At 34.4% G+C, this 24123-nt stretch overlaps 1 long non-coding RNA gene across 1 annotated transcript in view; it reads left to right on the top strand.

The window, feature by feature from the left end:
- Window positions 1–1046: 1046 nt before the first annotated feature.
- LOC139356753 (uncharacterized) overlaps window positions 1047–24123 on the top strand; it is a 162647-nt gene continuing 139570 nt past the window's right edge. The window contains exons 1-3 of the long non-coding RNA XR_011609146.1: window positions 1047–1139; window positions 15796–15929; window positions 16626–16774. This is a non-coding gene — a long non-coding RNA (uncharacterized lncRNA). The remainder of the gene's footprint in view (window positions 1140–15795; window positions 15930–16625; window positions 16775–24123) is intronic.

The following is a 24123-nucleotide window of genomic DNA, read 5'->3' as shown; positions in this document are numbered from 1 at the left end:
AGTTCCTTTCTTGACTACCCATAGCCTGGGACTCAATACACCTGCGGTAGATTCATTTCATGGCAGAATTTTGTAGACTTTAGATCCATAATTTGAGTAGATATATCATTAAAAGTATCTTGGTCATATCTGGGTCAATGTAAATTATCCTCAAATATGAAATTCCAGCTAAAACCTTGGTTGCCCAAACATTTGGCCAATAATATCCTGGCAAGTATAAGAACAGATGCTCAAAAAGTCTTAAAAATCTTTGAAATAAATATATTGCTATTTAGGGAAAGTAAAGAGATTTAGAGTCAGAACCAGCAGTGGTCAGCGAGAATGGACCGTATCTAAAATTATTTCATTTCATTTTACAAACACAGAATTTAGTAACTTGTGAGTTGACAGATTGAGAAAAAGAATTTCTTTGTGTAACCAGAAAACAAAATTAACATGAATCACGTTTATTTCAAACACAATAAAATTTTCCTCATTCGTTCTTTCAGTCCTTTGTATTTTAATTCTTGTTCTGCTGGATTTGGGGCAAATAGTCTTATGAAGTCATCTGCTTTTCAGCTAACAACCCTGGAAATTGAGACTCAGTCTATAGCCTGAATGTTTTCTACACACTATCAGCTCTGAAGCACAATTTTTATAAGGGGAAAATATTGATACAGTGTATAGTTTATTTGAAGCTATGTACTTTATCTACCATGACTATCACGTAAAGAGATACAGTAAGTCTTGAGTACCACTTAGGTATCTGAATTTTTATAAAACTCCGTGGAGTATCATGTGCATCATCAATTAGAACCTAGTTGTCTACAAACAACTAGATTTCATTTTTAAAATTAAAGTTTTGAACAATTAACTATTTAAATAATTAATATGGTTTGGCTCTGTGTCTCCACCCAAATCTCGTAGCTCCCGTAATTCCCACGTGTTGTGGGAGGGGCCCTGGTGGGAGATAACTGAATCATGGGGGCAGGTCTTGTGCTATTCTGGTGATAGTGAATAAATCTCACGAGATCTGATGGTTTTAAAACAGAATTTCTCTACACAGTCTTGCTCTCTTTGCCTGCTGTCGTCTATATAAATGTGACTTATTCCTCCTTGCCTTCTACCATGATGTGAAGCCTCTCCAGTCATGTGAAACTGTAAGTTTGTTACACTTCCCTTTCATTTGTAAATTGTCAAATCTCAGGTATGTCTTTATCCACAGCATGAAAACAAACTAATACAATAATAAATTACGATTAGTAAGTCTTTTGCTTTGTCTAACAGCAAATGATCACTGAAACTCTGAAAAATATAGAAAAACTCAACAAAAATGTTTTATAAAAATTTTGATCACTGCTTCCCTCAGGCTAAAGCACATTATCATGGGTGTGTGGGCTGGAAGGGGGAGTGAATTAAGATTTCTTATAAAATGTGCTTCTTTGGAATAGTACATCATTTTCTTTTCTTTTTTTTTTTTTTTTTTTTTTTTTTTTTTTGGAGGGGAAAGAACAAATACTTGTGATTTTCCACGGTTCTATGGAGAAAATTTCAAGCTTCATCTGTAAATGATACTGTGAATTTTCAAAAATATTTTCCCCTACATTTCAAATTCAATTTAGAGAGGCAAAATCAAAGTCATTTGAAAAAATGTAAACATTTGATCAAAATAAGATTATGAGTACATAAGAAGCAATAATTGATTACCCTTAAAAAAGTTTTTTTTTAAAGTAAACAGAGAGATTAAAACAGTTATAAAGAAACTTATTTCTTTTATTAAGGAGGATCACATTTTTTATTCTTAAATAATCAAGCATATAATAAAATCAATATAATAAATCTTATTCTAGTAAAACACAAAATCTGTTTTCTAGACAGATTATACAGGTTAAAAAATTTTCTTTAAAATTCTAGCTAAAGACATTAATCGGTAAACCAAGGAAAGAAGCCCATATAATTTTATCAAACTTTGCTAAGATTTTAACATATTGCATATCTTTCTTTCCGACTCTTATAAACTAAGGCAGACAGATTCACTTTCCATATTTTGTCCTTCATTATATTCTTTTATAGTCTAGAACAAACTGCCACTTTTTTAGATTACAGGAGGTCTTTGTGGTCAAAACTAATTTTATACTCACACTTATGTTAGCTGTGGAAGAAATCTGAATTACCCTCAGTTACTGGAGGCATATCCATATGGGTCGGTAGCAACTTTAGTTCTTGCCTCTTTGGAAGAAAGAATTTGAGGAAAATAAAACAGGAAAAGAGACCAAGGCAAGTTTCAGAGCAGGAGCAGAAGTTTATTTAAAAAGGCTTTATAACAGGAAAGAAAGGAAAGAACACTTGGAAGATATTCAAGTGGGTGACTGAAGGTCAAAGAGAGAAAAATAAGGGCCTTTAACCTTGATCCTGGGACTTTGATAGCTCACCTCTTTCCCATGATTCTTCCCTGAGGGTGGGTTTTCTGCATGTGCAGTGCTCTCCTCACCCTTTGGAAATGAGCATGTACAGTGTGTTTAGGGATTTACATGGGTGTGTATCGGAGGCTTTCTTCCTTTTTCCAGTGGAATGTACCCAGAAGGTCATACTTCACCAATTTCATCTCTTAACATGCATGCCCAGGAAGTTGCTTCTCCTTGGGACCTGCTTTATTTATTTATTTATTTATTTATTTATTTATTTATTGGTATGTTTTTCTTTTTCTTTTTTTTTTTAATTATACTTTAAGTTCTAGGGTACATGTGCATAACATGCAGGTTTCTTACATATGTATACTTGTGCCATGTTGGTGTGCTGCACCCATCAACTCCTCAGCACCCATCAACTCGTCATTTATATCAGGTATAACTCCCAATGCAATCCCTCCCCCCTCCCCCCTCCCCATAATAGGCCCCGGTATGTGATGTTCCCCTTCCTGACTCCAAGTGATCTCATTGTTCAGTTCCCACCTATGAGTGAGAACATGCGGTGTTTGGTTTTCTGTTCTTGTGATAGTTTGCAGAGGATGATGGTTTCCAGCTGCATTCATGTCCCTACAAAGGACACAAACTCATCCTTTTTTATGGCTGCATAGTATTCCATGGTGTATATGTGCCACATTTTCTTAATCCAGTCTGTCACTGATGGACATTTGGGTTGATTCCAAGTCTTTGCTATTGTGAATAGTGCCGCAATAAACATACGTGTGCATATATCTTTATAGCAGCATGATTTATAATCATTTGGGTATATACCCAGTAATAGGATGGCTGGGTCGTATGGTACTTCTAGTTCTAGATCCTTGAAGAATCGCCATACTGTTTTCCATAAGGTTGAACTAGTTTACAATCCCACCAACAGTGTAAAAGTGTTCCTATTTCTCCACATCCTCTCCAGCACCTGTTGTTTCCTGACTTTTTAATGACTGCCATTCTAACTGGTGTGAGATGGTATCTCATTGTGGTTTTGATTTGCATTTCTGTGATGGCCGGTGATGACGAGCATTTTTTCATGTGTCTGTTGGCTGTGTGAATGTCTTCTTTTGAGAAATGTCTGTTCATATCCTTTGCCCACTTTTTGATGGGGTTGTTTGTTTTTTTCTTGTAAATTTGTTTGAGTTCTTTGTAGGTTCTGGATATTAGCCCTTTGTCAGATGAGTAGATTATAAAAATTTTCTCCCATTCTGTAGGTTGCCTGTTCACTCTGATGGTAGTTTCCTTTGCTGTGAAGAAGCTCTTTAGTTTAATGAGATCCCATTTGTCAATTTTGGCTTTTGCTGCCGTTGCTTTTGGTGTTTTAGACGTGAAGTCCTTGCCCATGCCTATGATTTTAATGTGCAAAAATCACAAGCATTCTTATACACCAGTAACAGACAAACAGAGAGCCAAATCATGAATGAACTTCCATTCACAGTTGCTTCAAAGAGAATAAAATGCCTAGGAAACCAACTTACAAGGGATGTAAAGGACCTCTTCAAGGAGAACTACAAACCACTGCTCAGTGAAATAAAAGAAGACACAAACAAATGGAAGAACATACCATGCTCATGGATAGGAAGAATCAATATCATTAAAATGGCCATACTGCCCAAGGTAATTTACAGATTCAATGCCATCCCCATCAAGCTACCAATGAGTTTCTTCACAGAACTGGAAAAAACTGCTTTAAAGTTCATATGGGACCAAAAAAGAGCCCGCATTGCCAAGACAATCCTAAGTCAAAAGAACAAAGCTGGAGGCATCACGCTACCTATACTATAAGGCTATAGTAACCAAAACAGCATGGTACTGGTACCAAAACAGAGGTATAGACCAATGGAACAGAACAGAGTCCTCAGAAATAATACCACACATCTACAGCCATCTGATCTTTGACAAACCTGAGAAAAACAAGAAATGGGGAAAGGATTTCCTATTTAATAAATGGTGCTGGAAAAATTGGCTAACCATAAGTAGAAAGCTGAAACTGGATCCTTTCCTTACTCCTTATACGAAAATTAATTCAAGATGGATTAGAGACTTAAATGTTAGACCTAAAACCATAAAAACCCTAGAAGAAAACCTAGGTAATACCATTCGGGACCTGCTTTAATTAAAACTTTAAGGATAACAGGTGTAGACCATCAGGAGCTGTCCTCTCCCAGGTGCTGACTGCTAATTTCTCACTTTTAGAAAGGCAATGTGGTAACTGCCAAACCATCACCCAACATTTCTCATGTGTGAGGAGAGAACCCTCTCCTGCTCCACTCATGCCTATCTACCCATAACATTGAAGTGTTATTTCTACTATCATGTGATGTGTTCATTACTGTTACCTTAAAATGAGCCAATAAATGTTTTAAGATGTTTTATTTCTATTTTCAACATAATAAATATAAACACTTACATCCCATACATTTTAAAGCACCTAAAATACTCGACAAATTTTAAGAGTGTAAAAGGGTCAAGCTACAATAAATTTACAAATAGATACAAAATGGACTTATCTGTAGGACAATAGTTCATTCAGTTTTACTGATAAAATCATTCATATTTCTATGGGAAAGAATCATTTGCAATGTTATCAGTGCCTACACTTACAGAGCTGTGAAATGTCTCAAAAATAATGAAAGACCGAGATAGACTGTAAGAGTGACTTAGAGAAAACTGTCATGATGTTTTTGGTCAGTTTAAAGTCTTTCACAATTTTAATTTTCCTACACCTTTAATGTATCATTGGGCAGAGTACCTATTTCTAATGAAATAGTTATGGATAATGATAACATTTCCTATTATAAACAAATAAGATAAAAATAAATGGGATATATAATTATTAAACCTAAAATAATCTCCTAAAATTTCCTGTTTTTGAAGGCTCACTTCAACCTCTGGACTTTTCCCCATGGCGTGCTAAGGCTAAAATCTCTCTGACTCTTCACTTCTACTTCTTGTTTTCCACTCTCATAATGTTATGAAAATTGAAAACAATAGATATTTAGGAGAGTAGGCATTTAAAAATATTAGAGAGAAAACATTTACTTAACTTGTCGAGTAACGTTTTTGTTAACTAAAATTTAGAAATAACAGTTATGAGGGGATATCACCTGGTTTGAAAATCACTTTGGTTAAAAGACATAAGGTCTATATAAACTGTGTACATTTTATTCATACATATATCTAGTAAAACATTTAAAAATTGAGTCCAAATAGCATTAACTGATAAATAGCAAACTTTTCAATTAGAAAAAGATTCATCTATACATTATTAGCAATGTCTATAGTGTAGGAATAAAAGAGATTGAAGATATTAAGGTTACATAAAAATAAGAAATATAAAATTTAATGTATTTCTTTATGACTGTTTAAAAATGGAACTTAGCTGTTTCCATGGAAATTTTGTAAAGAAATAATAAACATAATAAAATTTCAATAATTTGATCTAGTAGCTATGGTACATTTTCTTTAAAATACAAACCTGCTGCTATTCCAATCAAATTTTGGGCACAAAGTCACATCACAATGTCACTGCTGAATTTAGAGACCCTCTAAGGCTAACATGTCAGAAGAACTAAAAAGGCAGTGTGTAGATGGTATGATTTAATGCCCTTTGCCAGTGAGAATTCCTGGAGCTCAAAGTAATGATATCTTCCACATTAATGTGCAGTGAAGTGAAGGCTGCATTAATCTTCATAGAAGGTTCAATTCTTTTGTGAGGATAAGAAGATAATGTCAACTACATTAATACAAGAAAATAATTACAATTAGATATCATTAGAATATTATATTTTACATAGGTTTAATATTGTATGTTTTCCATTTTCACCATTTTACACTGTTGTTAGCTAAAAATATTGATTGGACATCAGTTTCACATTTAATTTTTTAGTGAAATTATCCTTTTTTGCAACCCACTACATAAATATATGTTTATAAGTATACTGTTATATTTTATTGGCACTTGTTTTTTAAAGTAATTTATTGGCTACTTTAGCTGGTTTAATCGATTTGATGTTACGTGAGTAGAAAGGTAAGAATTAATACTTTACATTTTAAAATTGTTTTTATGCATTCTAAATTATAATTTAAATTTTAATGTAAATGATTCATGGTTATAAGTAATGGCTTCTTCCTGGTTGGAATTATCTCTGCTTCTTGGAGAAGGATATCAAGTCAAAGCTTACCATTTTAAAATGCATAATAAAAAAGAAACAGACACAAAAATACATACTCCACGGTATCCTTCTGCTAAGACCTTAAAACTAATCTGTGTTCCCAGGTTTAAATCCTAGAGACAAAGAAAAAAATTTGGCTCTGTGGTCAGTGAATTTGTAAGAGTTGTCTACACTTAACCTCCTTATCTTTAGAGAAGCTAATAATTGGAAATTTTCCTTATGAAAGAAGGTTTGTAAGTAATTCATTTCTACTTAACAAGTTCTAGAATAACCCTTTCTCAAAACTGTATTAGTTCATTGGAATGGGATTCTTTTCTATCTCAAAATCAAATATGTGAAATTTTGACTAGAAGCAAAATATTTAAACCAAATATTTAGTTACTGTCTTGAGAAAATCTTAGAAAATATTTTTATCTTCTAAACCTATTATTTTTAGGTTGAGACAAATTAGAATCAGTAAAACGATTTTTATACTTTATAAAGTAAAATAGACTTATTAAGTGCATGTTTAGAACATATAAACTTACAAAATATCCTAAATAATATTAAAAGGCAAAAATGTTAACTAATACCAATGACACTATGAAGAAACTGCATCAACAAATGTGCAAAATAACCAGCTAGTTGACAGGATCAAATTCACACATAACAATATTAAACTTCAATATAAACAGCCTGAATGCCCCAATTAAAAGACACAGACAGGCAAATTGGATAAAGAGTCTGCTTCTGATAAAACAGACTTTAAACCAGCAAAGATCAAAAAAAGACAAAAAGAAAGACATTACATAATGGTAAAAGAATCAATGCAACAAGAGCTAACTACCCTAAATATATATGCACCCAATACAGGAGCACCCAGTTTCATAAAACAAGCTCTTAGAGACCTACGAAGAGACTTAGACTATCACAAAATAGTAGTGGGAGACTTTAGCACCCCACTGTCAATATTAGAAGATCAACGAGACAGAAATTTAACAAGGGTATTCAGGACTTGAACTCAGCTCTGGACCAAGACGACTTAATAGACATCTACAGAACTCTCCACCCCAAATCAATAGAATATACATTCTTCTCAGCACCACATAGCACTTATTCTAAAATTGACCACATAGTTGGAAGGAAAACATACCTCAGCAAATGCAAAAGAAAGGAAATCATAGGAAAAAGTCTCTCAGACCACAGTGCAATCAAATTAGAACTCAGGCTAAGGAAACTCACTCAACGCCACTGAACTCCAGCCTGGCAATAGAGCAAGAGACCATCTAAAAAAATAAAATAAAATAAAAAAAGAAAGAAACTCATTCAAATGCCACAACTACATGGAGACTGAACAACCTGCTCCTGAATAACTACTGGGTAAATACGAAATTAAAGCAGAAATAAAGACTTTTTTGAAACCAATGAGAGCAAAGAGACAATGTACCAAAATCTCTGGGACACAGCTAAAGCAGTGTTTAGAGGCAAATTTAGCACTAAATGCCCACATCAGAAAGCATCTAAAATCAACACTCTAACATCACAATTAAAAGAACTAGAGAAGCAAGAGCAAACAAATTCAAAAGCTAGCCGAAAACAAGAAATAACTAAGATCAGAACAGAATTGAAGGAGACAGAGACATAAAAAAATCCTTCAAAAAAAAAAAAAATCAATGAATCCAGGAGCTGTTTTTTTTTTTAAAGATTAACAAAATAGATAATCTGCTAGCCAGATTAATAAAGAAGAAAAGAGAGAAGAATCAAATAGACACAATAAAAATGATAAAGGGGATATCACCACTGATCTCACAGAAATACAAGCTACCATCAGACAATATTATAAACACCTCTATGCAAGTAAATTAGAGAATCTAGAAGAAATGGGTAAGTTAATGGACATATGCACCCTTCCAAGACTAAACCAGGAAGAAATCGAATCCCTGAATAGACCAATAATAAGTTCAGAAATTGAGGTAGTAATTAATCGTCTACCAACCAAAAAAAACCCAAGACCAGACAGACTCATAGCTGAATTTTACCAGTGGTACAAAGAGGAGCTGGTACCATTCCTTCTGAAACTATGCCAAACAATAGAAAAAGAGAGAATTCTCCCCAACTTATTTTATGAGGCCAGCATCATCCTGATAACAAAACCTGGTGGAGACCTTAAAAAAAAAAAAAATTCAGGCCAATATCCCAGATGAACATTCATGCAAAAATCCTCAATAAAATGCTGGCAAACCCAATCCAGCAGCATATCAAAAAGCTTATCCACCAAGATCAAGTCTGTTTCATCCCTGGGATTCAAGTCTGGTTCAACATGAGCAAATCAATAAATGTAACCCATCACATAAACAGAAACTGACAAAAACCACATGATTATCTCAATAGATGCAGAAAAGGCCTTCAATAATATTCAACACCCCTTCATGCTAAAAACACTAAATAAACAAGGTATTGATGGAACATAACTCAAAATAATAAGAGCTACTTATGACAAAACCATAGCCATTATCATACTGAATCAGCAAAAGCTGGAAGCATTCCCCCTGAAAACCGGCACAAGACAAGGATGTCCTCTCTCACAACTCCTATTCAACATAGTACTGGAAGTTCTGGCCAGGGCAATCAGGCAAGAGAAAGAAATACAGTGTATTCCAATTGGAAGAGAGAAAGTCAAATTGTCTCTATTTGCAGTTGACATGATTGTATATTTAGAAAACCTCATTGTCTCAGCCCAAAAACTCCTTAAGCTGATAAGCAACTTCAGCAAAGTCTCAGGATACAAAGTCAATGTGCAACAATCACAAACATTCCTACACACTAGCAATAGACAGAGAACCAAATAATGAGTGAAATCCCATTCATAACTGCTACAAAGATAATAAAATACCTAGGAATAAAACCTACAAGGAATGTGAAGGACCTCTTCAAGGAGAACTACAAACCACTGCTCAAGGAAATAAAAGAGGACACAAACAAATGGGAAAACATTCCATACTAATGAATAAGAAGAATCAATATTGTGAAAATGGCCATAACACCCAAAGTAATTTATAGATTCAATGCTATTTCCATCAAGCTACCATTAAATTTCTTCAGAGAATTAGAAAAACTGCTTTAAATTTCATATGGAACCCAAAAAGGCCTGTATAGCCAAGACAATCCTAAGCAAAAGGAACAAAGCTGGAGGAATCATGCTACTTGACTTCAAACTGTATTACAAGGCTACAGTAACCAAAATAGCATGGTACTGGGCCCAAAACAGATATATAGAGCAATGGAACAGAACAGAGGCCTCAGAAGTGACACCACACGTGTACAACCACCTGATCTTCAACAATCCTGATAAAAATAAGCAATGAGGAAATGATTCCCTATTTAATAAATGGTGCTGGGAAAACTGACTAGCCATATGCAGAAAACTGAAACCGGACCCCTTCATTACACCTTATACAAAAATTAACTCAAGATGGATTAAAGACTTCAATGTAAAACCCAAAACCATAAAAACACTAGAATAAAACCAAGGCAATACCATTCAGGACATAGTCATAGGCAAAGACTTCATGACTAAGACACCAAAAACAGTTACGACCAAAACCAAAATTGGCAAATGGGATCTAATTAAAGAGCTTCTGCACAGCAAAAGAAACTATCATCAGTCTGAAGAGGCAACCTAAAGAATGGGAGAAAATTTTTGCCATCTATCCATCTGACAAAGGTCTAATATCCAGGATCTACAAGGAACTTAAACAAATTTGCAAGAAAAGAAAAGAAAAGAAAAAACAAGACACAAACAAACAAAAAACCATCAAAAAGAGGTTGAAGGATATAAACAGACACTTCTCAAAAGAAGACATTTACACGCCCAAAAAACATATGAAGAAAAGCTCACACTGGTCATTAGAGAAATACATATCAAAACCACATTGAGATACCATCTCATGCCAGTTAAAATGGCTATCATTAGAAAGTCAGAAAACTACAGATGCTGGAGAAGATGTGGAGAAATAGGAATGCTTTTACACTGTTGGTGGGAACGTAAATTAGTTCAACCATTGTGGAAGACAGTGTGGTGATCCCTTGAGGATCTAGAGCCAGAAATATCATTTGACCCAGTCATCCTATTACTGGGTATGTACCCAAAGGATTATAAATCATTCTACCACAAAGACACATGCACACATATGTTTATTGCAGCACTATTTACAATAGCAAAGATTGGGAACCAACCCAAATGCCCATTAATGATAGAATGGATAAAGAAAATGTGGCACATATGTACCATGGAATACTATGCAGTCATAAAAAAGAATGAGTTAATGTCCTTTGCAGGGACACGGATGAAGCTGGAAACCATCATTCTCAGCAAACTATTGCAAGGACAGAAAACCAAACACCACATGTTCTCACTCATAAGTGGGAGTTGAACAGTGGGAACACATGGATACAGGGAGGGGAACATCACACACTGGGGCATGTCAGGGGGTGAGGGGCAAGGGAAGGGATAGCATTAGGACAAATACCTAATGCATGCTTGTGGGGCTTAAAACCTAGATGATTGATTGATGGGTGAAGCAAATCACCATGGCACATGTATACATATTTAACAAACCTGCCCATTCTGCACATGTATTTCAGAACTTAAAGTACAATTTTTACAAATGGCAACTTAGTAGTAGAAGAAAAATTACAGCAGTCCTTAAAAAGTTTTGTATAGAAAGTGTTTACTTATCAAGAATGGAATAAAGATTACAATAAAAATGTGCAATTATATAATTAAAAATAGATATGACACATGTAAATACATTATTGAGATTATTCCATTTAACCAATTTTATTAGTTATCTACTGCTCCATAAAAACTTATCCCAAAACTTACTGACTTAAAGCAATAAACATTTATTGTCTCATATTTTCTGTGGATCAAGAATTTAGCTGAATGACCCAGGTTTTTTAATGAGGTTGTAGTAATGATCTTGTCTGCTCTCAAAATGCCTCACTTAATGTATTTTAGTTTCTTAGGGCTGTTATAACAAAATACTGCAAACTAAGTGGCATAGAACAACAAAAATTTATTCTCTCATAGTTCTACAGGCTGGAAGTCTAAAATCAAAGTGTCAGCAGGGTTGATTTCTTCTGAGGGCTGTGAGGGAAGGATGTGTTCCAGGCCTCTCTCTTTGTCTTGCAGACAGTGTCTTCTCTTTGTGTCTCCACACCTTGTCTTCCCTGTATATGGTCTGTCTCTGTATTTAAATGTCCCTCTCTTTATGAAAACATCAGTCATATTGAATTAGATTTCACCCTAATGACCTTATGTAGTTACATCTCCAGTGACTCTCTTTCCAAATAGGGTCACATTCTGAGGTACTGGAGGTTAGAACATCAACACATGAATTTTGGGGTGACACAATTCAACTCATAGCACTCTATAGCTTTAGGCGGGAGGTCTCAATTCCTAGCTGGTTGTTGGCAAGAGGCCTCTTCTTCACTGTGTGGGTCTCTCCATAGGACTGATTGAGTGTCCTCAGGAGATGGTAGCTGGCTTTTCTCAGAGCCAACGATCCATGAGTGAGAGCAAGGAGACTCATAACGGCCTCTATGCCTGGTCTAGGATACCTGATGCAGTCATTTCCACCATGTTTGACTCTTTTGAGTTATTCAGTTAGTGCATACATAAGAAAGGGAAAACCAGCCTCCACCTCTTAAAGAAGGTTATATCAATCAATTTGTAGGTATATTCGAAAACACTACATTTGCTCTCAAAGAAATGAGAATTAAAACAAAAATCATATGTCACATCGTCTAAAAACTTAAAAAGTAGGAAAAATATTAATGCCTAATATTGGCTAAGTATTGATGAAAATTGAAAGTACCATCTTTGTAAAAAATAATTCATCATATCCCTTAGAAATACGCTTATTCTCTGACAAAGCAATTACAAGAGGGTAGGCTCAGTTATAAGGCAGAAAGTGAAACGACAATATTGTAGGCATTTTTACATGACGTTAGTCTCCTGAATCCATGAAAGAACTTGTGAAGTAGAACAGTTCTTGTAATCAACACAGACTATTATGTGAGTAGAAAAACAATATTCAGTGTTCTTTGAGCAACTGAATTGCTTGCTGTGTGTTTTACAATGGATTGGACTTTTGCTCAAAATATCTTAAGATGGACATCACTGCCTGAATTAGTATGTGAGAGAATTTGAAAATCTAAGAAAGATAGCAAATCTTAAGTACTGGATATATGGGGAAGTTGATTGGAAATAAGCAACATATGAATTTCAGTTTTCTGAACCATCCAGAGAATTTTTTCAGCTATTCTACTAGGTTTTGCACACTGGTAGGTTAAGTGAATCATGTTGGTGATACAGAGCTAAGGACTGTCAAAGTAGATACACCCATAAAATGAGAGCTATCAGTTTCCGGAAATGTGTGGACTGGCTAAACTAAAAAGCCTGCTGCTAGAAAAAAAAAAATCCGCAACTGCTAAAATAAAATAGAAGCAACAGATTTTTAAATAATATCTCAAAAGAATTACAGATTTAAGAAATAAACAATAAAAACACATGACCTTGATTTGACCCAGATTGAGAGGAAGTTGTTAGCTTAGAAAAATCAGGGGTTTAACTTTCGACACACAAATATAACACAACTAATTAGATCTTGCATGAACTTGAAAGTAGAAAAAGGAGATTGTTCTAATAAAACAAGACTTCTAAACCTACACCTTATAAGAAAAAGATTGATTAAAAATGACCTCAATAAACAATTCATAATTATTAGTCTGTGCTAAGGATGTTTTTAAAAATGATGAAATTTGAATATGCTCCCTTGAATATACTCTGAAGCACAATGATCATCAAATTGAAAATTCAGCATTCCAGTGATTAACTCCCAGGAGCCTACAGAAGTCAATCTAACCTTTCTTGGACAAACAGGTGCTCTACTCAGACTACGCAGGATTATTTCAAATACAATTTCTGTTAAAGATAGCCTTGTAATCCACAATTACACATGAAAGAATAAATCTGTGAGTGATAAATAAAAAAAAATGGGTGCACACTAAGAATGTGAAAAACTTGATTAAAGACACCATAATAGAAATGAAAACATAAAACCAAAGAAAGTATTTGAAAATTTCCAGCCATATTTTAAGAAAAACCAATTAGAAATTCAGGAAATACCAAGTGTAGTAATTACAATAACAACTCAATGTTTGGGTTAAATTTACAAAACCAAAAGGTGATGAAATTTTTGAAGAATTATTAGACCATAATAAAAGAGAAAATGCTTAGTGTTGACTTTTAGTATATTTCATCTTGAGTGCTCAAATGGTCATTACATTTGATACATATTGAAGGGACTAGTATTCTTTGCATAATCGAGTATTTCCATAGCAAAAATAATAGTTTTTGGTAAGTAATACACTTAAATTACCATTTTGGAAAGTAATTAAAGATAATTATGCTTAATAACAAAGTTATTGTTATTGATTCAGCCATATTAAAGTACTGCTATTGGGAACTGTAATGAAGGAGACAAAAGAAAATACAGAACAGTAATATTTTTGTAGAGTAATTAGCCAAAAGAAGTGGTCCATAATAGAAAAAACAAAAATAAATTTAAATAGAATACTAATTCTAAAGGCAATTCTTACAAGGTTTGAAATTTGGGATGAATGAGGTACCTTTGAAGAACAAGCAATGAAATCATAGACGCTGGTATATCACAAATGAAAAAGTTCTGCTTCTTATATCTTACCCCAATCAAATTCAAAGGTAAAGGGACTTGAGATGGATTTTTGGAATAGTGTAACAATCACAAATGGGAATGTGAGGAGAAAGGGAAAATAATATGGGAACCAAATCCTTATCTATTTAAAATCAGAAAACAAGGACTGAATTGATACATCAAGAATCAGGGGCATTACACATATTTGTTTAGACTTATGCAAAAACTCACAGTGGAAACTACTAAGAGTTGACCCTGGAAATAGCATTGGGTGAGAGACTGGTGCATTTTATGTTAATCTTTTTTACCCTTTATATTTTACTAAATATATTTACACTTTTATATATTTTAATTTTTAAGTTGTTCAATTAAAAAATTTAAATTCTTAATTTTAAAGTTAATAAATACAAGCAAAAATAAAAGAAAATATAGGAAACAATAAATGAAGTTGCCAAATTCTCACAAACAAAATAAAAATTGGAACATTTGTCAGTTATATTGATGGTAGATAGTTACCAAAATTGTTTCTATGGAATTATATTTAGTACACTGAGAGAATAGTTTTAAGGTGAAATTATAAATTTACTTAAGCTCACATACAGCATTTTTCATATAGATACTTTGTAGATTTTGAAAATAACTTTAAAGCCCAGTGAAAGTTTCAGAAAAATATATATACTTTCTGATGTAGCTTCTATCTTGGAAAAGTTAAATCAGAAAACACTTTATATTTTTATCTTTGTTTATCTGTGATTTGTTTCTCTTACAAAAGGGAATACTGTAAATGAATGACAGTCAAAATATACAAAATATTGGGGAAAGAACATTCCAAGTTCTTGTACATGAAGTACATATGCATATAAGTAGAATTAAATCTTTCTTAAAGGAAAAATATTAGGCAACAGTAGCTTTAAGCAGCAGTAATTTATGCTTAGTAGTTTATGAGTTCCTTACTAACTTCATTATTTGGTGAACAAAATCTTTACTTATTATACGACCCTTTATATTCACTCTTATGTAATAATTTAGAAGAGAGAGCACATCAATATATTGTAATATCAACCAGGAAAGGACTTATAATATAGATTGTTTTCTAAAATATATATTATAAATATCTTGATTCAATTTTGTAAGCATTTCTTGAGGCTGAAACTTCATCAGGATATTTCTCAGTCTCGGGTTTCGAATAGCTAGGTAATATTCCCAAAATATTAATATTTTTAAGGTTTCTTAAGTTGACCTTCATGAAGTAACTAAGCTATTTGACATTTCTTCCATTAATAAAGAGATTTATTTTCAGAAAGCAGAAAAAAATTGTAATTTTCTCGCACTAAATTTGAGTTTAGAAAGCCTAGATTCTTGAAAAACAAATAGGAGAATCATGACATAGACCATGTTTATATTTGAAGGATGAGGATGAGCTAATTTAAATATTGTACCCTTCTCTTTTCCCTAATCCAAATATAGGTAAGAAAATAATTGTTTCAAATTTGGGACAAATGGGGTACCTTTGAAGAGCAAGCAATGAAAGCTTAGATGTTGGTATGCTACAAATGAAAAAAGCCCGGCTTCTTGTCTTCTACCCTGAACCAAATCCAAAGGTAGGCGACTTGAGATGGATTTTGAGGAATGAACTGTGATCTTTAATTTCATATACATATATTAGATCTATTACTATGAAGAGTTATTTCCTTATATAGCTCATCCCCCCAAGACTGATTGGCATAACTTAATTCCTTAATCTAACCATAGTTTCATCATATTTCAAAGTTTTCCTCCAAGGATACATGATATCCTACATTGATAGCCATAATCATCATTGGGAGGGATCTATGAACAGTTAAAAAGTCAGTGTTCAATGATCCTGATACTGCACTTGACTCCTTTTGTATAGAAAAGATTAAAAAAGCATTATGATGGAGATGTAGTAATTTAATAAATAATAAATACCCAGGTATTATAGGATCATTCAACTTTAAGTTACAAAATGAGAGTCTTGATCTTTCATTAGAGGTTCTTACAAATCTTTTCTTCTTCTGATAAGTTTATTGAGAAAAAAAATCTAAACATGTATTAAACTTCAAAGAATTTAAGAAACCGTTTGGCACAGAGGATCCTTCAGGAAAATAAATATTACTATTGGAAATGAAAATATGCATTATGACTTTTAGCTATTTAAATGACTAAAAAATATGTGCCTGTATTATGTTCAGCTTCCATGATAGGGAAACTGAGTCTGACAGGAGTTGTTCATAAACTTGAGATTAGAACTGGAAATGGTTTATTGTATTCTGCAGGTTATTTCTGAATATCTTCCATGTGCTAGGAACTAGGATGCAGCAGTGAATAAGATACGGCTTCCTGTTCTTCCCTACGTCAGACCATACTCTCAAGAACTTGAAAGATTTCATCTTTTTGGTAACCCAGGAGAGCAAAACAGACAAGAGTAAGTAGTGTAATCTGAGGCAGTACCAAAGCACTGATTCAGAAAAGTCAAAAGTCAAGGCACTTACCCATTCTGCTCTATAGTTATGTCTGGTGTCTGGAGGTTCTAGCCTGTTATAAACTTCAGACCTGAAAGGTAAGAGTGTTGTACTACCCATCTTCTCTAACAATATCTAATGTAATCACATCCCCAGGATCCCAGTCTAGAATTTGTGTGCTTGAGAATAGTTATTCTAAAATTGTTCTTCTTGCGGCTTGTTACAGGCCTTTCCACTCTCTAACTTTTCTAAAAGGCTGCATTCAAAATTAAATTAATGTGACCGTTTTACTCTTCCTCCTTTAGTCTTGTGTAACCATCCTTGTATGCTGTCTGTTTCCTTCACCCAAGAAAAGATAAGCTTCTTCTCCAAAAAAAAAAAAAAAAAAAAAAAAAGCATGCAAACCATTAACCATTTGGGAATTTTTTAATCCTTTCAAAAACTCAGCCAAAAACTTCTTTTCAGCTTGCACTAATGCATAGATGCTTACTCCTGATAAACTAATATATATAATTATATAATTAGTTATAATATATAACATGGTCTTGGCCATGAGGGTTGTAAAATTCCCTATATTCCTAAAGGGAATCTTGGCTCCAGGAGGTATATTATTTCTCCAGAAAATCTCATGTATAAACCTCAGTGAATACCACATAGGAAGATACCAATTACCTATAATAATGTATATAATCTTTTCAGTTATGAGCTGTAATGCAAGATGAGAGAGAGAGAGAGAGATTTTTAAATCACTATACTCCACAAAACTGTGTTTGGAGCCAAATGGTAATTATGATGGCAGAAGGCAAAACAGCTAATCTAATTTAGCTACTTCAGCAGCTTTTGATCTAATATTAAACAAGGTGATGACAGACCATGATAGGAACATCAGCACAGTATTTGGCTGACTTTCTGGCATATAATGCAGCCAGGACCACTTTAGAGTATTTAGGAAGCAATAGTGCTATCTTTGTTTTTAATGTGTGGCGTAAGACTTGTAAAATAGCCAGAAGACAATGCATCCTGCTACGGAAAAACGTCTCTGAAACATGTATCACCCCTTTGGTGGGATAATGTGACAAAAAGTGAACTCTTATATGCATTGTAGAAGAAGAGCAGACATCAAGAAATCAATTGATTACTTAAAAGTAGTAATAAAGAAGCTCACCCTGATGTAGTCAACTCTAGATTTAATCAGTCTGGAAATAATGGCAGCCAAAAGAATATGTTATACTTGAGTTTTCTTGTGCCTATACAGTTTGGTTTCAGCAAATAAAGTAAGATTATCAAGGCAAAAAGACATTTTAGAAGAGTTAAGAATATAGCTATTGGGATTCACTACTCATTTTTAAGGTGCATGATTCACTTCCTGAAGATTGGTTTTCTTATGAGTAAATGCATAATGATAAAGGAAATGGATTGCTTCCGTTCATTTTCTTTTTTGAACTTACTTTGCGCCATCCTCGGTAAAATCTTGGCGAGAGTCTGTCACAACTTATATAAATGTCAAGGACAACTCTCTGAAATTAACCAAATTTAATAAAACCCCATAGGCAATTTATATTTGAGTAGAAAGCAAGCAAGCAAGCTATTAGATTAAATTAAAGATCACTTTATGATTTGGTTTGGAGACAATGAGCTATTTATGTTTTAATATATATTATTATAAAATAACTTTATATTATTACTTTGGGATTACTATATTTAGCTTAAAATTATAAATTTCAATACGATATATTAAGTTGGTAACAGTTTTTTTTCTTCCTTTTGAATTTAGTCCTTTGCCTCCTAAGAATAAAAACACAAATACGTAAAAGTGAAATAATCAGAACCATTGTTCTAATTTCAAATACTTATAGAATCTCCTTTTAACTTCTTGCATATTAGACTTAGCATCAACCCTTTCTTATGTGAAAATAAAATGTTTACTGTAATTACTTTCATGCTGTGTGAAAAATTACTTTGCACCAAGCAAACATGTAGATGTATTAAAATTATCAAAAAAGATTTAAGTGAAAACTACTTACCAAAAATAGTATTCTCTTGGGTTCTCCTCTTGTGAAGCTTTATCTTTGCTATCCATGGGTTCTCCTCTTGTGAAGCTTTATCTTTGCTATCCATGGCTGGCTTCCAGTGCTTTTTGTGTGTGTGTGTGTGTGTGTGTGTGTGTGTGTGTGTGTTCACTTAAATGTATATCTCTCATGAGGATCAGGTAATGGTTCTTCAAAATTCCCCATGAGATCTTCCACGCTGCAAGTCCCTGACATGAGCGCAATCTATGTTCTCCATCTGTCCTCCTGAAATTCTTTTTCAGCCTGACTCCTCTTATCTCTCTAGGGCCCAGGCCTGGCTAATATCTGCTGTGTTCATCCGGTCATGCTAAAAAGGAACAGCGCATGCTTTCTCCATTGTCCTTTCTTCTGAACCGGACATTGGTAGCAGTTCTGTATTGTTTCCAAACTTTAGAATTCTCCAGGCAAAAACAGCGCACCAGTTTTTATGTTTGTATATACAGTCATGCCCCGTTAATGATTACAATACATTGTGAGAAATGCATAGTTAAGCAATTCCCTTGTGCGAACATCATAGAGTGTACATAAAGATACATAGATGATATATGTGTTTATATATACATTTTTTCATATGGAAAATCAAATGTCCAGCACCATTACTAGCAGTAATTTCCACTGCTTGATCTTCACTGCCAAAATCAAGTGCTATATATTAGTGTTTCATATATGCTCCATTAGAATGTTATATGACCATTATCATAATATGCCATCTGTCATTGGCTTAAACATCATTATGCATCCATAACTTTATCCCCAAATTCCAGAATTCAAATAGCAAGCTCTTGCAAACACTCTATTATTATGCCCTATTTTTGTGGCCACACCAGGCTGGGACAATGAGATTTCAGATAAAACACTCTCTATGTCTTCTGCATTCCTTCAATTTCTCAACAACTAGCCTTTGAAAGGACCATTTTTCCTTCCTCCATGAGGAAAGGTGGAAACATTCTACAGTATTCTCCATAAAAACAAAAATCCAGTCACCCTTACTTATTTTTTTTCCCAAATATCTAATTTTTGGCTTACATAGGTTGGATTAGATTATGAGGTAAATGTCACATGAGAAACTTTCCTATTCTGCTGGAGGACATATCTGCCTAAATTTAGAAGGAGGGGAAATTTAGGATCTTTTTTTTTCCTATTTGATGCTCTAGGCTAACATTTTATTTTATACACAAACAGAATAAGAAGTTTCATTTTGAATTATTATTCCACCAGTTATTATAATTTAGCTATAGTATTTCAGTGATAGCTTAGTCAGTTTATTAAAATTTACAATGTGTTAAGCATATTGCTAGTTTCAGTGGAAAAATAAAGCCTAGTGACTCTCAATTTGGAAGTTGAATGTAACCTACATAATACTACAATTACAGAAAAAAAAAAAACAAATATAAAAGACACGGGCGTACTAACTATACAAGTAGTAGGTGTTTGCAGAAGCATTAGATTTGTGTGGACTGGTATAATCACAGAAATATTTGAAGTTAACCTGAGCCTTGGAGGGTGTGGAGGACATAGACTTGTATAAGGGATGTGTTAATTCTGCAGCTGTTTGAATATATGAAGTAGTGGAGCTGGCAAGCATGACATATTTAGGACATTGAGGAAAGCAGTTTGACAAGATTCCAGTGAGAATGTTGAAAAATGATGTTAGATGGTATTAAAAAGGAAGGAACACAATCTATTGTGGAAGCTATTAAATAGCACAAAAATATCTTAATAGAGCCATTACAGTCCTTGAACTGAGGAAATATTAAAAAAAAGATGTTGTAAGGGATGATCTTAATTTTCTAGTTGTCACTAAATTAAGAAAACAAACTAATTATGCAATGAAATAATAATTATTTTCTATTGAGCAGATACTGAGTAAAAATCTAGTGATAGATAAAGTGGGACATCATGAAAAATATAAAGTAATGACTGTATCTTCAATAAGCTTATATTCTAAATAAGTGATTGTTAAATAATCAAGAGCTTTTCTATTAATGTGAAAAATTCTAGAGATTTCTAAAATTAATAGTTTCATACTATTTGATTGTTAGGTGAAGGAAAATGCTTAGATATAATATACGGTGTAAAGTGTTATCATAAATGATTTAACATTAATACATCAAAATAATTGTTGAGTACTAGCTCTAGTAGTACTGTACGATATGGTTTAGCTCTATGTGCACTGGAATCTCATCTCAAATTGTAATCCTCATGAGTTGAGGAAGGGACCTGGTGGGAAATGATTGGATCATGCTGTAACCATGATAGTGATCTGATGGTTTAAAAGTGGCAATTTCCTCTTCTCTCTTTCTCTCTCTTCTGCTGCCATGTAAGACATGCCTTACTTTCCCTTTGCTTCTGCCATGATTGTAAGTTTTGTGAAACTTCCCCAGCCATTTTGAATTGTGAGTCAATAAAACCTCCTTTCTTTATAAATTACCTAATCTCAGATAATATCTTTATAGAGTGTGAAAATGGACTAATATAGGAAATTGATACTGAGAGTGGGGCACTGCTATAAAGATAACCTGAAAGTATGGAAGTGACTTAGGAACTGAGTAACAGACAGAGATTGGAACAATTTGAAGGGCTCAGAAAAAGACAGAAAGATGTAGGAAATTTTGGAGCTTCCTAGAGACTTGTTAAATGGTTTGACTAAAATGCCAATAGTGATATGAACAATGAAGTCTGGGTTAAGGTGGTCTCAGATGGAAGCGAAGAACATATTGGGAACTGAAGCAAAAGTCACTCTTGCTATATTTTAGCAAAGAGACTGGTGACATTTTGTCCCTGTCCTACAAATCTGGTGGAATTTTGAACTTGAGATAGATGATTTAAGGTATCTAGCAGAAGAAGTTTCTAAGCAGCAAAGCATTCAAGAAGTAATTTGGCTGATTCTGAAAGTGTTCAGTCATATACATTCACAAAGAGATGATTTAAAATTAGAACTTATGTTTAAAAGGAAAGAAGAACATAAATGTGTGGAAAATGTTCACCCTAAGCATGTGGTAGAAAAGAAAACCCATTTTCTGGGGGTGAATTCAAACCAGCTGCAGAAATTTGCATAAGCAACAAGGAGCCAAGCCAAATGTTAATAGTCAAGACAATGGGGAAATGTCTCCAAAGCATGCCAGAGATCTTTGTGGCAGCCCCTCCCGGGACAGGCCCAAAGACCTAGGAGGGAAAAATGGTTCTATGGGCTAGGCCCAAGGCCCTACTGCTCTGTGCAGACCCAAGACCTGGTAGCCTGCATCCCAGTCACTCCAGCTCCAGTTGTGGCTAAAAGGGACCAAAGTAAAGCTCGAGTCATTGCTTCAGAGGGTGCAAGCTCCAAACTTTTGCAGCTCCTATGTGGTGTTGGGCCTGCAAATGCACAGAAAACAAGAGTTGAGCCTTGGGAGCCTGTGCCTGGATTTCAGACTATGTATAGAAACACCTGGATGTCCAGGCAGAAGTCTACTGCAGGGATAAAACCCTCATGGAGAACCTCTGCTAGGGCAGTACAAAAGGGAAATGTGGGGCTGGAGCTTCCACACAGAGTCCCCACTGGGGCACTGCCTAGTGGAGCTGTGATAAGAGGGCTACAACCCTCCAGAACTCAGAAATATAGATCCACTGACAGCTGGCACCATGTGCCTGGAAAAATCACAGGCACTCAATGCCAGCCCATGAAAGAAGCCACAGGGGCTGTACCCTGCAGAGCCAGAGGAGTGGGTGCCCATAGGTGCCCATCCCTTACATCAGTATGCCCTGGATGTGAGACATGGAGTCAAAGGAGATTTTGGAGCTTTAATATTTAATGACTGCCCAGCTGGGTTTTGGACTTGCATGGGGCCTGGAGCTCTTTTGTTTTGGCCAATTTCTCCCATTTGGAATGCGAACATTTACCCAATGCCTGTACTGCCATTGTATCTGGGAAGTAACTAACTTGATTTTTATTTTACAGGCTCATAGATGTAAGGGATTTTCCTTGTCTCAGATGAGACTTTGAATTTGGACTTTTGAGTTAATGCTGAAATGAGTTAAGACTTTGGTGGAGTTAAGGCATTTTTGGTTTTGAAATGTGAAATGGATATGAGATTTGTGAGTGGTCAGGGTAAAATACTATAGTTTGGCTCTGTGTCCCCACTCAAATCTTATCTAGAATTTTAATCCCTATGTGTTGAGGGTGGGACCTCCTGGGAGGTGATTGGATCATGGGGATGGTTTCCCCCATGGTGTTCTCTCTGCTGATAGTGAGCGAGTTCTCACAAGATCTGATGGTTTAAACATGGCAGTTTCCTTTGTTCCCTCTCTATCTCCTGTCACCATGTAAGATATGACTTGCTTCCCCTTCAACTTCCACCATGATTGTAAGTTTTCTGAGGCCTCCCCTGCCATGCAGAACTGTGAGTCAATTAAACTTCCTTCCTTTATAAATTACCTAGTCTCAGGCAGTATCTTTATAGCAATGTGAAAACAGACAAATACAAGTACTCATTCTGTGCCAGTTAGTGTTCTAGGAAGATAGAACATAAAAACAAAAAGACAGCAACATCTTTTTCAGATAAATACGTCTCTTCTAATGTGGGTGGTGGGGGCAGAAGAAAAATAAAGTACATCACATGGTACTAATTCAGGAAAGAGGGAAGAAGTATCAGAGAGGGGAATGGAAGATATTTGTTTTGTTTTGTTTCTTTTCTTTTGTTTTGTATTTTCTTTGGAAAGTTCAGGAAAGTCTTAATTGTTAAGATCAAATTTATGCAGGGGCCATGAATTATGGTAATGAATAATACAGACATATAAAAGAATAATAGACACAAGAGATATCAAATACGAAAATTTTGATGCAGGATATTACTTAATGTGCGCAAAAATCAGGAAGATAAGGAAGCTTGAAATGTAATGAGTGTGAGAGGAGTCGGAGCTGACAGCAGACAGATGAGTGGCAGTGATTCTGGTTGATGTGCATATGTGTGTGCATTTTGGAACAAAGTATATTACATAATGCCTTGTTGGCCACTTTGGAGTAATTTGCTTTTATTCTGAATGAGATGACAAGATATTGGCGAATTTTAAGCAAAGGAATAACCATAGGAAATAATTCTGGGGATTATTGCTAATAAATTTTTCAGTGTGAAGTCATAAACAATCTTGATAAGTACTATTCAGAATTGTGAGGGTAACAAAAGCATATTGAGATGTATATTAGGCATAAATGAGGAAGAAAAGATGAGAGAGACAAGAGGCAACAAGACAGATAATTCAAAAGA

This window comes from Macaca nemestrina, chromosome 1 (assembly GCF_043159975.1).
Source record: "Macaca nemestrina isolate mMacNem1 chromosome 1, mMacNem.hap1, whole genome shotgun sequence".
In the NCBI taxonomy this organism is placed as follows: Eukaryota; Metazoa; Chordata; class Mammalia; order Primates; family Cercopithecidae; genus Macaca; species Macaca nemestrina.
This window is presented reverse-complemented; position numbering and strand designations above follow the sequence as displayed.